We start from the raw sequence: 18,338 nt of genomic DNA on the forward strand, positions 1-18,338 counted from the left end.
TGATAGCATACATCCTAGTCAGTGAAATCCCATCCATACTGAAGCTGTGAAGAATTTTGCTACTGTATCCTTAGTCTGTTGTTTCATATTCAGCTAATGTGGGGGAATCCTCACTGTTGCCTGATTTAGCCCAGTAAAACCATATACACAAACAAGTGACATTTTTAATACTGCAGAGCAAATACAGCAGTAAGTTGACTCTCTTGTAGATTCTGCTTAAATGCATTGTATGACAGTTCTTCTTTAAACTATTCAGTAAGAATGTAAGAAAGTTTAAAGAGATTGTTTGTTCTATGCTGTACAAATTAATTATGAGCAGAAATATTCTAATTCAAATTAATATTATCAAAATAAAATGTCAGTTTTCATTTGCTTATCCATGCAACTGTGAATCGACAGCAATTAATTTCAGAATACTATAAAAATAGAAGGTGAGGCAGATGTAAAATAATATGTGTTATAAATAATTAGTCACATAGATAGATGTGGTAAAGGCAAGCATGATATCAAAATGGATAGAATTAAGATTTATTGAAGTTTAACATTGTACAAGAAGAGCTTGAGGATAACAATGGCAAGGCAACAAGTGGTTATTACCTCACCATGAGGAATTTCAGCCTACAAATGAGTAAACATAAAGTGTGATAGAGATTATAAAGCAGAAGGATATCATTAGACTTCAGTGGAAAAATATTTAAAAGATTGCTTGGTGTTTCCTGGGTTGTTGACTTTTAGTCTTTCCACGGGAGCAGTAGCACTGCCTTCTTGTTGAAGTTTATTTGGCAAAAGACATCATTTTCGGAATTTTTATTTTAGCTTTCAACAAACTTTTAACAAACTGAATGGGCAACATGTCTTGACATCCAATCATATGACTCAGTCACACCAAAATAAAGTTTGTGCTGACATCATAGGAAAAAATCCAAGTTAGCAACTGTTTTTTTTTTTTTCTTTTTCAAAAAAAAGGTTGTATGCCTTGAAATTCTCACATAATCAGAAAGGAAAAAGCAGTTCGGACTCACAGTCTGAATCAAAAGGTTAGAACATTGCCCTTCATTTTTATACATTTCTTTATACAAATGCAAGTGTAAAGCCATGCAAAGCCAGCTGGCACCAGACACTTGTTGACTTGCAGACCTGGGCTGGGAGCTACAGAAGTCAGATCCATAAAAAAAGAGAAGTATTTGAGTTTAAAAGAAATTCACTGAAAATGAATCACAAATGATGCATTATAAATATTTTGTCAAAGAAATATGTAAGTAGTATAATTTTATGTTCTATGAGATGCCCTGAAATCCTAATAATCCTTATGATGCAAATAAATATTAAAATGCAGAGCAGTCAGTTAAAGCTATATTATCCTTGTGCTTTAGCTTTTACACTGAGAGAATGCATGTATTTGTTTATCTTTTCTGAAGATGGGTTCCTTAGCAAAAATGTGAGCATTCCTGGTACGTATTACAGTAATAGAATCATTAAATGGTTTGCGTCTGAAAGGACTTTTAAAGATCATCAGTTTCAGTATTCCATCTAGTCACTGGCATAAAGCTGTCGTTTTACATGTACATTAAGCAGATGCACTTAATTTATCATGTTGTCTCTGCTCCCTACAATAGGATGTAAGTTCTTTCTGTTTCCTGCTAACTCTTTACAGTTGAAGATGTCTCTATTTGCTCTGCTCTTATGGCAACGGACATAATGCAGTTCTGATCTGTGGCTAGGGCTCCTACTTTCTCTTAAAGTCTACATACTAAGTCATTTTCTTGTAAGTTAGCTCTGTAATAGTCTGGCCACATTTTTTTTTATAGCAAAATAAACCTGCATATTTATCAGTAACAATCATAATAGCAATAATGAAGTCACAAAGTCTTGTTCCTGATTGTTGGAGAAAACATAAAGAAGTTTGAAAGTTGTAGAGTACAACTATTATGCGGATTTGGTTAAAAAAAGTTTTTAATATTGGCTAAAAATATTTTGAAGCTACAACAGATTTTCCCTCAAGACGTGTCAGTTGATATCAAGTGTTACATTTCAATTGCAATAGTAAAATGCTTTGGCCTAGAAAGAAAGTTTTTACTCCACACCAAAAGACTTACTGAAACAATTTTGAACGACTGAAAAGAACGCTTTGGTGTTGTTGCTGTTCTTGGCAAAAGAACTTCTCAACAGAATTTCATAAATCCAGAATAAAAATGAAATGTTGTGTTTAGTGAATTAGCAAGACATTTAAGGTAAAGGAGAAGTGAGGAGCAATACCTTTTCTGGTAATTTTCTTATGTTAAGATAGTTATTTTAAAAACATGGCTTCTCAACAAAAATAATTTTCATTTTTAGCTAATCTACTATTTGGAAGAATTAAACAATACTAAATCTATCAATTTCCATGATAACTTCAAGTTCAGACTCTTTCTGGTTAATAAATGTTTTTAAATTGAAATTGTTTATATTGACTACAGTGAACAATCTTCCTTGAATCTGTTATCTCTATCTGAATGAGCTTATGACACTGTTCTTTTTAAATGCTCACTAACAATTATTTGAAATATATGGAAAATACTAAATATGATACTTAAACTAAATTATTTATTCCTGATAGAACTAATTTTCTGCTGTTTACATGCTCAGCAGGTACAGTTTCCAGAATAGCCTATCAGTGTGATAGATGGACTTAAAGAACAAGCGTTGCAGGAAGTGGCACAAGAATTTATGTGGGCAATGGCTCAAGCAGATGAACTGTGCATATAATTTTATATGCCCATAGTAGTATTGGAACTTGATATTTCAGATACGGTATATATACAACACGACTTGAGAGGTGATAGTGCATTTTTTTGTATCACAGCTTTTCTCCATGCATGTGAACAGATGGAAGGAGACTGCGAGAAACTGGTCCATAAAATGATCTTTCTATTCCAGCCATTCTGCTTGGGCCACTGTCAACAAGAACCACTGTTGCACTTAACATTAAATAATATTTTGTCTGTGATTCGTCCGCACATTAGAAATGATACTTCTGAAAACCAAACCAGACTCTGGAGAATGACAAGAATAAAACTGGAGAAAGCAACTGGAAGTTTGTTTTGGGGAGGAATCTGTCAATCAGTATGACATCTAAACAAAGAAGAGTTACTACGTGGAAGATAAGCGGTGAGTACAAATGTCCTACAAGCACAGTGGTGATGAATTGGGATTTGTTTGTTAGCATTCCTTGGTGGTAAAAGCGTATTTAAAAAAAAAAAGTCTATTATAAAAGTTAATGATTTGAGAATGAAAATGATAGAAAAGACCATGTGTTCAATATATGCACCATTGTGCCAAATTAGCTTTGCTCCCTGATATGCATCTGTTTGCATTCTTTCTTATCTAAACTGTGCAATAGTCATTAGGACAAAAGCATTTTCTGTTTTGATAAATCACTTATCTTACTCCCATTGTCATTGTGTATACCTCCTCATATCCACATGAATTATTCTCTTTGCTTAATGCATCACAGTTGTATGCATGTATTTGTATTAGCTTGTGAGAGCTTGGTTTTGAATGGACAGCATGAAGGGAAGAGGCTTGACAGGAATTTGGAAATCAGAGTTCAAATTGTATTGGAATATTCACTGGCTGTTTTAATTGTATGGGAAAGTCAGCAAGGCAGACAGGTATCTGCACTGTTCTTTCCTTCTAATGCTATACAATTATATTATAGAAACTAATTTTAAATAGCCTTACTGTTATTAAAGCTGAGTGGGTGGTATCTGACATGGAAGTGCATAGGAAGCAAAGGTATGTCACTGAATTCCTCCATGAGGAAAAAATGGCACTCGTTAACATTCATCAATATTTGCTGAACTTTTATGGAGACCAGAGAGTGGATGTCAGCAGTGGGTGGTGTGTTTCAGCAGTGACAACAGTGACAGGAAAGACAAGCTATGTTCCAGATGGCTGTGCACAGTTGTCACACCACAAAAAGAAGAGTGTCTCTATCTGCTCATCCATGTAAATTGGTTAATGGTAGTGACTATGTTGAAAAACAATGTAGCTATGGATTTGCTCTATCCAGTAGTGTTCTTCTGCTCTTTGTTGTACATTCAATGGAAATATATAGAAGGCATTACTTTAGGAGAGACATCTGTACTCAGTTTCTGCAGCACTAGTCTGGGCTATTCTGATTTCTTTTAGGAACTCCTTTTGTTTAAGAACTAAATATGAGACATTACTTTTGGCAAGACCTATGTATAATGCCAGTAATGCAAACTGGTCATGAATAATTTTTTTACTTCAAACTTTCATCTCAACTCCATTAGAGTTCATAGTGGGTGCAGAACTCCCTACTCATGTGTGTGACAAAACAGTGATTATAGGAGCATATTTTAGGTTTTCTGTCTTTGGAATGGTAGCCTCAGTTTCTAAAGAGTAAAGTCATATGAAGTAGAGTGTTTGGTCAAAGATCTGGGGAAATTGCTGGACTAAAATACATTCAGACCTTGTCTATCTCTCATCATGTGTCTAAAGGAAAAATAATTTTAATGTAATGCACTGAAAGGAAAGTCAGACCTTACTGTTAACCTGTAGAGCAATTATTAAACTAGTATTCTTATTTGGCAAAAAATAAATTAAAAGAGAATTCCAAGATTGATTCCTGTTAAAGTAGGATCATGCTGCTTTGAATCAGAGAAATTCAATATTTTAGCTGTTATGTTCTAAAGTAGTCCTTTTTGCTTATGAAGAAATCCAATTCTATAAAAAGGATTTTTTCCTTTTATAGTACAAAATAAAGTAGCATTGGGCTTTATGATAGATTACAATAATCTCCCTCTTGTGTTTCAGTATTTTTTTAAGGATTTGGATTAGAGAAAGCATAATCAAGAAAAGAATGGTTAATCCAGGAGAAAAGTGTGATTTGAAGTGAAAGGCCAAATGAAATTGTTTTATCACTCTATTAATGCAGCAAAATAACTGAGATTCAAGAGAAAATCTTTGAAGATCTGCATTTTCTTGATGAGAGAGGAGAAAACTAATACACTATTACAGTACTTGAAGCACTGTATCAGAAGAGGACCCATTGTTTTTTATCCTGTACAAAGCATTAAATCATAATTCTATGTAGTGTAGTACGAGAAGTACTGGCTTCTGGGAAAGACCCATAAACTGATTTGCCTGGATTCATTTAACAAGATAGTCACCCATTCAGTGCATCCATGCAACTCCTTAAATGTGAGTTAATGTGTAGAAAATGGGACAGAAGGGAAATGTAACTGTTCTGCTCTTACTGTGTAACTTCTTCAGGGTGGAAGGAAACAGTGTGTGGTAAGAGCAGCTATGTACACAGTAGATGGACATAGCACAGCGGATGGAAGATGAATTTCACACTGATGCTTGCAGTATACTTGCTTACTGAAGATTTCCTCAAGGACACCACTGTGTGCCATATTTTGCTTGTGGGAAATTGTGATTAGGATCCACAGGATCTTAGGCAAAACAAAGCAGCATTGCTAAGAATATAATATAAATATTGGTTTTGAATACCTGGGATAGGATTCAGCTCACTTTTATCTCAAAGAGATTCACCTTTCATTAATTTTGATGCCTAAATGTAGAACTTCATATCTAATCAGCATGTCTACTTAGGTTCCAGTAAGCATCAATAGGAGTGAATTGATTCACTCAGTCAAGACAATTAACAAGGTAACTTAGATGTACCTCGTTATTTTAGGGTGATGATGAATAACCTTCTAAACTCTGCTGACTGGAACCCAGACTTATCTGCTGCCAAAATGCAGTTGGCTGAGCTGAATCATCCTCGGATTCCATAATATGAGCGGTGAGTCAGATTGTGCTCTTGTCTGTTAGTGTAGATCCCTGGATAAACTGCCTGAACTGCACATCATGAAATAGGTACATAGTAGCAAACTGTAGCCTTTAAAATCCTTTATCATCTTCTGAGATCACTTAAATTTATACTGACTGTGCCTTCTTAGCAAAACTACTGAAGTTCAGACCTGTGGTTCTTTTGGCAAGAGTTCCTACTGAGGCATATAGACATTCTGACTAACTGCAGAGAGATACCTGAGACTGCCAACAGCCAGCAAGAATATCCAGTTACTTCTCATACTACACTACGCAGAACTAAGATTTAATGCTTTGTACAGGATATGAAATATCTCCATTGGAAGTGGCTCCTCCATTCTGGAAACCAGCAGGTTTATAGAAAAGTATAAAACAATGAATTCAGTGAATTCTTAGTATTATTTTTACTGATTAATCTCAGGAAACTCTGAATGTGTTAAGTATCTGCATATATATCTTATATGGATTAACAGCTTAATCTTATGTATTCAAAATCTTGCATAATCTTTTAGACACCAGCTCCAAAGGATTATAAAAAGAAGTAAAAGAAAACAAAAACAAACAAAGAAACAACAAAAAAAAGCTGATGAACTTCTGTGTTACAGAAAGATTGCCCTTGGAAGATTTCTCAAGGATTTATTTCAAGAGACTGAAGGCAATGTTATAATGAATTTTCACTGAGTCACAATGACACAATTATAATTTTGCTCCTGAAACAAAAGAGACCAGAATGGTATTAGGAATTTGCACAAGGTATTTCTCTGCTTTCCATAAAATAAGCAATTTGACTTGAAGATCTAGCAAACCCTAAGACAGCGGTAACTTCCAGGACATTGCTCTTTGCTCTGTTATATTTTCACTTAGTAACACCTCGTAAGGGTTTCTGCAGCTCTATACAATATTTTGTATCAGATCAAGAAAGAAATTTAAAGGGAAACCCTTAATTTAATTGGAATACATTTATTAGCAACATTTGAACAACTGTTAGATCACTGGCCATGTTGGGATAATTAGTATCTTGATATTTTCTTGGTTTTTCAAATTTAATAAATTTTGAATTATTTTATTTTTAAGTCACTAATTAAACTGAATAAGTAAATATAACTGATTGGTTTAGATATACAACCTAACAGGGATACATAATTTTTCATAGTGTTATTTTAACTAGTTTAGATTTGAATTTATAATTTTACAGCTACTTTGAGTGTCAAAACCGAAGTCTGAGTGTCTATTATTTGGCTGTCTGTCACAGCACATATTCCCAGAAGGCTTATTTTAATAAATGTTTTAAACTTTGGAAACAGATCAGCATAAACTGCTTCTCGTGAACTGAACTGCAGATGCTATCTGTATTACACATGAAGGTTTTGCAGCCTGGTTTTTTAGATGGCAGAAATGTTCCGAGAGTGCAACAGGTTTCATTCTGCTTATGTAGTGATTCTCCCTTCTTTTCTGCCATCCAAGGTGCATGTAGAAGAGAAAGTTGTAACTGCATCTCTCCTTACCAGCAAGCCAGTGCTTTGACACAAAGTTGCTCAGATAAGTAAAAACTAAGGATAGTTAAGAAGAAACCAGGTAAAATTCTATTCCTATAGAAAATCAGCTGCATTCTACATCTTAATTAGTGACAACTATTATGAATAACAAAACTGGAAAACTAAGTACATGTTTTCAATTGACAGTTACAGCACTGTTAAAATTATTTATTTATTTATTTATTTTTGTTAATATGGTAAAGAATATTGAGAATAGACAGTGCCAGCCCCTGTGCAGCTGAGCAGAATGGTTTTCAGGCCTGAAGCTGCTTTAGCAGAGAGCTCCTTATCTGAAATGTTGAGAGATATGGAGCAGTCACAGAGATTTCCTGATGTTTGAAGCACACTTGAACAATAAAGAATACTGCAGCAAAGCACCAAACATTGGTGCCCTGTAGTAACTTATTTTATCTAAAGCAGGAAGACAGAGTTCTGCTGCCTACTTTTCTTTTGTTGAGGAATACAAAAGAATAGGAGTCAGAAGGTATTTGTTAGGAAAGACATCTGTGCAAATAGCTAAAGTTATTTGCAACTCTGAGCAAAATTCTACACTTACTATGTACAATTTTGTGATGTATGTGATGCTGAAGTGCAGGTATTTTGCATTCTCTGAACTCCAGGTTTAGTGTGGCTCAATTATTCCTACCCAATTTTTAACAGCAATGTAGAAGTTTCAGAGGACATAAACACAGATTGATTTTTATATGATAAATTATTATCCCAGCTGCCATTTTTTACTGTAGGCTCCTTCGCTGATTTAACAATGATAGGTTGGCATCTGTCTTCCAACAATAACTTTATCAAAGGTTCTGTTCAGAATTCTGAACAGCATTAATTTTGAAGCATAAAAGACATTTCCAAAGGACCTTTCTTTGTAGTAAGTTAATTCGGTGATGAAAAGAACACAGTGAAGGTATACATATTTTATTGTTTCAGATTCTTTCTTTATATGTACAGTCTCAACTATTATATTGGTCTTAAATTGAAAAACTAATTAGTGGAACTACTGGAAGTAGTAGAAATCAGCTATTGAACATAAACTATGGGAAACCTCCGCTGTTACTGGGGAAGTTGGGAAAAAGTGGATGGAAACCTGGCATATATTGACTGTCTTTATCAATTCCTTATTGCACTGCCATCCTGTAGCTTAAATCTTCCTTTTAAATATTTGGTGAATATATCAAAGGCCTCAAGGTTCACAATCCTGATTTTCAGTATATTCAAATGTGATAAATACATATGCTGACTTACATTTAGTGATCCTGTCAATAGGTTGAGGTGCTGATTATCTGGTATTAATTGGATATTAACTGGGAGGATAAGAATGCTTAATTACTCTGAATTTTTGAGACTAGCAACACAGCATTGCTTTTGATCATCTTCTCTAAAGTTTTTATTGTGGAGTTTTTGTAGGAAAAGGGAAAAGTAATTGAAGGGAGCCAAAAATATCTGTTCTCCACAAATCATTCTGATTCTTGATGAATCTCCATATGGGTATTTATAATTAGCATGTGGGGTGTCTATTTGTTTACCAAGTTGAACAGAGAGTGCTCAGCTTAATTAAATTATGAGTTCCCTTTAGGAATAATAGAATTATATGGTAAGTAGTCATGAATCTGCAGGGGCACGATCCTGCCTGGGTTTTAATACAGTTGCTATACTGCAATAAAGAAAAAGGAGAAGAAATAGGAGGAAGTTGAAAGACAGAAGTTTGCAGATGTTTCAGGTTGCTAACTTTGTGCTGTGTCAGCAGATTATCTTAATCACAACTGATTGCTTAATTGGAAGAATGTAACTGTCTATGAATTGTGGGGGTGGATGGAGTTGGTTACATGTATTTCCCCAAAGTTATGGGAGATCAAAAGCAAATCATATTAGTGAATGTTGGTACTCAAGAATTTTAAAATTTATTGTGAAGGTATTTAATATATATTTGGTATCTAAAGACAACAGTGAACACTGCTGTCACAACAGCAACAAGTGTTTAAAAAGAACGCTTAGGAATATATTTGTATACTTCTTCCAAACTTATTTCTAGGCTGTAGCAGCATAGTTACAGTTTTGCTTAAGCAGTTACGAAGTAAAACTACCTTTGTGAGGACTATAGATACACCTGCTCGCAAAGACATTAAATCCAGCACAGTTACGTGCACCACCGTCTGTAAAAAAGTAGCTTTGGTTTTTGCTGCCTGTTAAATTCTTCTTCCTCGATATTTTATGTGTCAATATTGACACCCAGTGGCCAGAGACACTGCATGCTAATTCACTAATATGAATTCAACTCACTTTCAGCATCTTAGTTCTAAAATATTAAGATTGTGAATTTAATCTAGTATCTTTATATTCATGCTCACACACATAAAGACACACAAGTCTAGGCAAAGGGAAAGAGATTATCCACTGAAAATATGGGTGTTAATGATTAGAAATGTTTTTGATAGTGCAGTATGTCATGTGGACATCCATCTTTTGACATTCAATGGGAATTAGCCCTTGGGGTGATATTTCTGCAAACAAAAGTCTTTTATATATTCTCATTGTCTGGTTGCAATATGTGAAGAAACATGTTAATACCAATCAAACAAAATTATTTGTTGTTAGAAATATAAAATATATAAAACCTATAAATTCCATGTCAAAAACGTGGAACCCATATTTAGAGTTGGCATTTCATATGATCACAGAATCACAGAATCATAGAGTTGGAAGGGACCTCAAGGATCATGAATCTCCAACCCCCCTGCCCACATGCAGGGCCACCAACCTCCACATTTAATACTAGACCAGATTGCTCAGGGCCCCATCCAATCTGGACTTGAACACTTTCAGGGATGGGGCATGCACAACCTCTCTGGGCAGCCTGTTCCAGCACCTCACCACTCTCTCTGTAAAGAATTTCCCCTTGACATCCAACCTAAAAAGTTGATCAAAAGTTTCCTGACATTTTTGTTCTCTAAACAAGTGTAATTGAATGGAAACTGTAGATGGGTATGCTTGTAAGAAGTGCAGCAATGCTCTACAATAGAGAAAGAATTAAAGTACTGAGAACACATAAACAGAATAATAGCACTTGGCATAGATACATTAGAAGTCATTAGGCAATGAGAGAGAACACTGTCTCATATCCCATTTCTGAGAGTACTGGAATATAAGAGTTGTGGCCAATATAACATGCTCCTAGAAGGTGACTGCAATACAATACAGACCATATGCAAACTAAAGCAAGGCAAGCTTGAAAGAACCCTATTTGGTTCACAAAAGCCAAAAGCTGAATACTTCAGATCTCAGGTCAATAGCTGTACCTATTGTTGCTTGGCTCCTTCCAGTCAATGAAGTAGGGAACGTGTCTCATAGATATGACCTTAAGCATTTGAGAGATTTTGCTCATGCTGTGTATCAGATAGGTTTGTTGAATGTGTGAGTCCCAACTGAGAACAGTATGGTATCATAGCAAGAAGATATGTCATTAGTGACTATGCTCTAAGCCCAATTGTGAAAGCTGAACTGCGAAAAATAGAAAATGTTTTCTGAATATTTGTCCCTAAATATCTTGAAAAGCATTAAATAAGTTGCACAATCATTCTAATTAGTTCTTCAGCCACTGTTGTATGTTCTTCTTTCAACAAAGCTGTTTTAGAATAGTGATAAATCTTGTAGCCTCACTGTTACCCCTGCTACAAACAGGTCAGCCACTGGCAAGGAAATGCATGTAGATTAGATCTCCATTATAGTAAATGATGATAGTGGATACATCCAGTGACACATTCATGGATTACCTGCCTAACATGAATAAAATAACCCATTCATTCTTCTCTGCTGGAGAAAATATGTTATATTCGACAATTAATCATTTGCCTTGAAAATCTAATAAGCCCTTAGGAAGAAGACATTGCAGTAGGCAGAACAAGCTGCATGAATAAAATGCTTGGAGTAAGCATTATTATTGTCCTTTAAGGCAAATGAAGTAAAACTACTCATTACCTTGTTCCTGCCTGTATTAAGAACTTAACATTATGAAAAAGAGAAATGAAAAAATGAACATACGTCAAGGAAATGTAAATGAATACAGAAAGATGATGGAGCTTCACAACATGGTTTCATATTCCGCTGCATTCCAAGTCTATGATACCATCTTTAAAAAGCAGTATATTTTCAGTGTTAATTAACAGAGAAATGAAAACAAGCATTCAAATACAAATGAAACGGTAATTTTTGTTTTCCACAACATTGTTAGCAGATATACCTAGGAATTCTATTTATTGCTTCTGGTGACCAAAAAAAGAATTGAAACTGTGTATGACAAACAGTGCACAAGATTGTTTGTGTTCTTCCCATACACTGAATGAGCTACATGAAATAAAATGCTTATGCTTTATAATTCTTTATAATCTTACATAATAACTTTAGCACGTATTACTGCCATTAGAAATACATCACAAAGATGTCTCTGTTTTTGTTTTGTTTTTATATCACTGAGAACTATCACTCAATATCAGCTGAATAATTTAATTTCCCAAATTGTACAACTGAGCATTATTTTTAATTGTACATTTTTGAAGGTGGCCCCAGAACTTCAACCTGTCTACTCTGTAAGTAAAAATAACCAGATTCCAGCCAAATGAAACAAGGCAATTTTCTGGAGTTTCTCATGGCTTTAGAACTTAACAGTGGTTGAATTCTGTCCTTGCAGGCAATGCAGTGAAGCTTACTAAAATTCATGAGGATCTTCCTAGGTCTGCCTTTTAATGTAAACTTGCATGTCTTTATTTCAGCCTTTACACAGAACTTCAGTTTTGCCCTTGAGCCATCGTGGACAGGGAACTGAGAAGTCTCTTCAATTATTTTTCTCCATTGCTTCTGGTTTTGACTATGAGTGAGTATTTCTGTACATTTTGAACACTAAAAACCACAGGGTTCAAAATATACAGAAATACTCATTTATAGTTGTGGGTTTTTTTCTTTTTTTTTCTTTTTCTTTTTTTTTATTTTTTTCTTTATGTGAGTGAAAATGATTATTTGGTGGAATCTTCTATGTGGCTTCCCCCGCTTTTTTTTTTCTTTTATTTTCTTTTTTTTTTTTTTCATGTCTCTGAAGATATTACAATTAGAATGTTTTGTTTTGTTTTGTTTTGTTTTGTTTTGTGTGTGTGAGAACCCTCAACCCAAAAGTCTATTCCAAAAGTCAGATACAGAACTTAAGATCAAAACAACACATTTTTCCAATGATACAAATACTACGATAACCATTTCTAAGCTAATGCCAAGCAACCGATCATAGCGACATATAAAAGATAGTAAAAATACTAGTGAAAAGATGATGTTGCCTGAAGGAACAGTAATACCTGATGAACAGTGTATAACATACATTCAGCAGCCACGGGAACTGTGCTTTTTTCATATACGAAGAGGCTATGGAAGAAAAAAAAAGCATCATAAATGCTACTACTTCTGTTTTCGGTTCTACGTTAGAACGGTTTGAAAAATCACTCTGACAGTGTATCGGTGAAGACAAATACTATGATACAAAGTTCTTCTCTTCATAACATCTGTTACTTCTTTATTCATTGGTATCTAGAAACATAATTTTGTCTCCTATTTAGGCAAGATTTCTTTTTGCCTTTTCGCTTCTGATTTGGCAGAAATGTATTTATGTTGTAACCTGAAAACTGAAAATGACATCATGTTCATTAAATCCACTAATTTTTGTTGTCCTTAGTATCATAATGACAATATAAAGAAAAGCAACTACATTTAAAACAGAGACAGGAATTTCATGAAGGTCAGGTTTAAATGCTCTCTTTCAAGGCAAAATGCACAATTACTTTTTTCAATATGAAGCCTATTTTCAAGTGTGACCATGTTAGATTCCCTTCAAATTAGAAGGTAGTTTTCGTGATTATTACTTTTTTAGCTTTTCATTCTACCTGCTCCATAATATAATTAGGACCACATCTAATGGTAACAAGCTGAGTCTGCAATCCCTGTTGTGCCAAATATGCAGAACTGAGCACTGTACAGGATGCGTAACTGCTGAGCACTCTAATGAGTGTCCACTGATTGACTCCAAACTAGGAGGGGCTGCAAGCAACTTGTAAAAGACAAGAGTGAAATTCCTAATGATCTGGACAATCAGGGAAACAAAATTAAAAATCGTAGAATTGTAGAATGGCATGGGTTGAAAAGGACCTCTAAGATCATGTAGTTTCAACCCCACTGCTACGTGCAGAGTGCCAACCAGCAGACCAGGCTGGCCAGAGCCACATCCAACCTGGCCTTGAATGCCCCCAGGGATGGGGCATCCACAACCTCCTTGGGCAACCTGTTCCAGTGCGTCACCACCTTCTGTATGAAAAAATTCCTAATATCTAACCTAAGCCTCCCCTGTCTCAGTTTAAAAACATTTCCCCTTGAAAATACTGTAGGGAATTCAATTAACACAATTGGCAATCATGTTTTTTAAGATAAAAATAGTTGACTGCACAAGTAGAAGATGGGGTATGCCTGAACTGGCAATAGTTTTGTAGCATCTGTCATTCTATTGTAAAAAGAATTAAAAAAAAAAAAAAAAAAAAAAAAAAAAAAAAAAAAAAAGCATAGCTACAGTCTAGCAGTATGTAGTTAATACTTGTTTCGTACAAGCTTGACAGATGTTTCAGTATTATCTTCAGGTGTGGGTACCAGTCTTCAATACACAAAGGAAATTTTTTTAGTTTGAAGAAAGGAAGTAAAGAAAAATAGATTAGAAAACAAAGCCTTTGAGAAAAGATTACAAACTGTAGGTTATTTTGTTTAAAAAATGTAATTTACAACTGCTATATTGAGACCAACATAAGTATTTCCTGTCTGCCTCATGAAAGTCATGTGTTCTTATACCTGCCACACTTGCAATGTGAAACATCTTATCTGAAGTCTCCTTTGTCATGAACCTCTCCTTGTGGCTAAAACTGGCTTCATGTATTTTCCTTCAGATTTCAGCAGGCAAAGAACAAAGGAATTATCCAGGTGAGCTGATGGGTAGGATAAACACATAATCTATCTATCTATCTATCTATATATATATTAATTAATAATATATATATAATTATATTATATATATATATAATTTTTTGTTCAGTGGATGTGCAATGAAAAGAGAGAAAATTTTAATTTCTTTACATCAGTGACAATGAAAATTGTAACAGTAAAATTTCTACAATCAAACTTCTTGTATATGTTCAAAGCCAGAAAATGGCTACAAGTGTCTGATTATTTGAATTCTTTTAAATTGAATGTACTGAAAATAAGGCGAACTTTAAATAGCGATGCAAGCCATCTCCACTTTTAAAGTTCAGATTGGGCTTCATTAAAGGCCTATAGGACTTTCAGAATTAATAATTTTATGCCCTTTTGCTTTTAAAAACATGTTTATTCTTATTTATATACATAGTAATGCAAAATATCCTTCTGTAAAAAACTAAACGTCGATTACTATTTTCCCACTGCTATATTTTCCTACTATACCTTCAAATGAAAAAAGCCCAACAGCTAACATATTTAGTTTCCTTCATATTTACTTTACCAGGCTAACTTACAAAAACAAAACAGCACTTAATCACTGGTGTATTCTGTCAAACAGGACAGAACTATTTCAGTTAACCGTAATAGTATTGGATAACAAGAAACTGACATTTACCATTCTGGCTGATTTTTCAAAACATTCAGTTGCCCCCAGACAAATACTATTAATTATTGCTGATCTTCCTATGAGCACATCCTAATAGTAAGTTCTATTGGAATTTGATAATTTATTTTTCCTACTAGTTTCATGCTTTTATTGCTATAACAACTGAGAAGTTCTAATTTCTGTCAAGGTTGAGTGGGAAAAGAGAATGTTTTGAAATCAGATGATGCGTACATTCTGCACATAATATTTAGCACTGATACATGAATGAACATCCACTAATTAAAGATATTTCAGAATGAGTAATTACAAATGGAAATCTGTATGTTTATTATGAGGGAGATTTACACTACCACTGAGAAACTTATGGCTGGGTAGGGAAACTGAGATGGAAGGAAGTGGCTCAGTCCTTCTCACACTGGCACATGCAGCTCAAAAAATTGGGAAGTTCAGGCTGGTTATAAGTTGGGCAATGTCTCTTGAACAGTGTATGAAATCCCCGGACCTGTGAACTTGAGTGTCCTGTGAAGTGTAAGAAATGTGATTTAATTTTTCCCTTTTTTCAGGAAAAAGGGTTATATTCTTATGATCTTAGTTTGACCAAGTTGCAGGTTAGTTTAATAAAAATGTACTTCTCCTTTAATTATAATTTTGCTTTTCAGATTATAGACGCATCAGTTGTCTTTAGTTGACAGAAGAAGTTTCATTCTTGCTGTTTGATTAGGTTCATCTCTTCTCTATATTTTAAACTATTAACTTCCGTCTAAGCATCTTTCTGTTCTGCTAGCAGCTTATATATATCAAGGCAAAGGAATGGGACTTCTGTTGCTTTTTCTTGTCTTGTGAAGAAATCCTGCTTGTGTAGATTAGGATCTTTTCTTGCAGGAACATGCTGAGATTTAGCTGCACACCATAAATAGGACAACAAAATGCATACATATGTAACAATTTAGAAGAATATATAGCAGGCTTATTTGTGGGCCCAGACATGTCATTTCATGTGCTTCTTCTCTTTAAGTCCTCATACATTTACTTTTCTTTTAAGGTATTATTCATTCTGAAAGTGCTATTTTTTGTTTGCAGTGCTTTTCTTTTTTTCAGCTAAGGGCTGATTCAGAGGCATATTTTTGCTGAGCAAGCCAATTTCCAGTCCTTCTGCACTTTGAATATTGCCAACTCTATTATTGATTTCAAGGACAGAGTAAAACTGAATAAAGAGTTTTGCCTGATAAAAAATTTCTGAGGAGTATTAAAGTGGAATCAGAATGGTTTTGCTCTAGGCCTGCCTCAGATTTTTAGTTGTGCAGCAATTAGAGAGACAGAAGCAGTAAAACCAATTTTCTGTGAAAATGGTTGTTTGAATAGACTTTGCATACTTATCTGCTTTTTTATTATTTGAAATTTGCAAAGATAGAATTTTGCAGGTATTTATGAAATGTTTATTATTATTATTGTGGTGAAGATTTCTGTGCTGGTAAGAACTAGTTGTACTAATTGGAATATAAACTCATTTCTCAGGAGGGGAAGGGGAGATTTATCAAACTGTGGTCTTGGGAGCATAAATCTGAACAACTAATGAAATACCATAGCAGATAGGTAACTTCCAATGTGTAAACCATGTCTGTAAATTACTCTCATTTTGTAATAGTTACTGTAGTCTTTATCCAGTCTGTTAACTAACAGCTGGCTCATACAATAAAGTAGATAAAATAATTAAGAGGGAAAGTAGAAGAAATATTTGATAACAGTAGCAGTAGTTGCAAATTGTCTACATAAACCTTTATACAATTAATCTTGATGGTTGAGTATTTTCTCCACTGACTTTTATCTCTTTTCCCAAACTGTGAAAGAAAAAGGTGAAAAAATGCTGACTGAAAGCCTAGGGTGAGAAAAAAAGAAAAAGTGAGAAAAGATGCTGAGTAAAACTGAATCTGGCTTATACATTTCACAAACCACAGTCCTGGGACAGTAAGCACTGGGCACTGGATTTCAGGCCTAATTTTCAATTTCTGTGAAGGACTTTGGAACGCAAAGTATGAGTATGGCTTTTCTTTTTCAAAGCCCTGTGATACTTGAAAAGTTGTGAGGGGACATAATCATTGTGAAGGATAAATTAGAGACTGTTCATTTTTTTGTTAGCTATGGCTGACAGGCAATGATGTAATGTACAAAAAATCTCTTTGCACAAAGTCTTGCTTCTGTCTTCCTAGATGCACAACTTGTTTATGCATCTTAGCACTAGGAATACAAGTATGGGTTTTTGTGCTTCTCTGCAGGAGTGAGAGAGGTTGGTAGATTCAGATCAAACTTTCTTAGGGAATTAGACTCAGCTACAGGAAATGAAATTTTCTGCAAAATGTTGGTGAAGTCGTGCAAAAATATTCACTTTCACTCTTTAATGTTTCAATCATAATGTGGATATTTAGGAAAGATGGCAATGTGCTCTTCACAGAGTTCTCTCTTTGATGGCAGTTATTTAAAAGCAGCTCAGGCTAGACAAGGATGTAGCTTGGGTTCATTATTTTGCATTTTATATTTTCTGATTTTTATGATAACGTGCTCTAGTAACAGAAATCACCATTACTTAAAACAGTGCCAATGTATTGGTGGAAAATGTGACTAAGAATATCTTCAGTATCAAAAACAGTAACAGTTTGATCAGTATACAAGAGAGAAAAAGAAAAATGAGACAGTAAAAAAAACCTAGGAAGGAGGATAAATGGAAAGCTAAAACACACAGAAAAGAGGCTGGTAAAATGTGCCAGGAAAAGGAGACATCTTTATCTTTTTTTCTTGCTGCTGAGGCTCATTCACACTTTAGCCTTCTAGCCTAGTGTCATTTGTGTGTCATCGTGTGTGACTGAATGTCATTTGTGAAAGCTAAGTAAACACAGAATTGCAGGGGTTGGAAAGCCTTTCAGGAGATCATCATGTCAACTCTCCCCACCCCCCAATCCCTGCTAAAGCAGGTACCCTACAGTAGGTCAGTATAACAGCCTGTGAATTTTGGAATTTGTTGGGGTTTTGTTAACCATCTCTTTCCTAGGCTATCTAGATAGATACTATCTATTATCAATAGCATTTGAAAAGGTATTCTACAGCATGAAAGGTCAGCTTGGACTTAGTGAAACAGTCTATGAAGGAGCATGAAGGTTACCAATATCCAGAGTCCCCACTCTTGGTTTCATTTTCTCATTTACCCTCTACTTGGAGAAATTTTTTTTTTAATAGCAGGCAAGTTATTCCATCACTAGAATTTCACTTCATAAATTCTGTAATTTCTGCTAACCTCAGTGAGATGCTAT

General features: G+C 34.6%; 1 long non-coding RNA gene across 2 annotated transcripts in view; it reads left to right on the forward strand.

Annotated features, from left to right (window-relative positions):
* Positions 1-18,338, forward strand: part of LOC125693473 (uncharacterized) — a 74,134-nt gene that overhangs the window by 14,619 nt on the left and 41,177 nt on the right. For both annotated transcript variants that reach the window (XR_007377113.1, XR_007377114.1), the window contains one exon: positions 3,003-3,147. This is a non-coding gene — a long non-coding RNA (uncharacterized LOC125693473). The remainder of the gene's footprint in view (positions 1-3,002; positions 3,148-18,338) is intronic.

This window comes from Lagopus muta, chromosome 5, assembly GCF_023343835.1.
Source record: "Lagopus muta isolate bLagMut1 chromosome 5, bLagMut1 primary, whole genome shotgun sequence".
NCBI lineage: Eukaryota > Metazoa > Chordata > Aves > Galliformes > Phasianidae > Lagopus > Lagopus muta.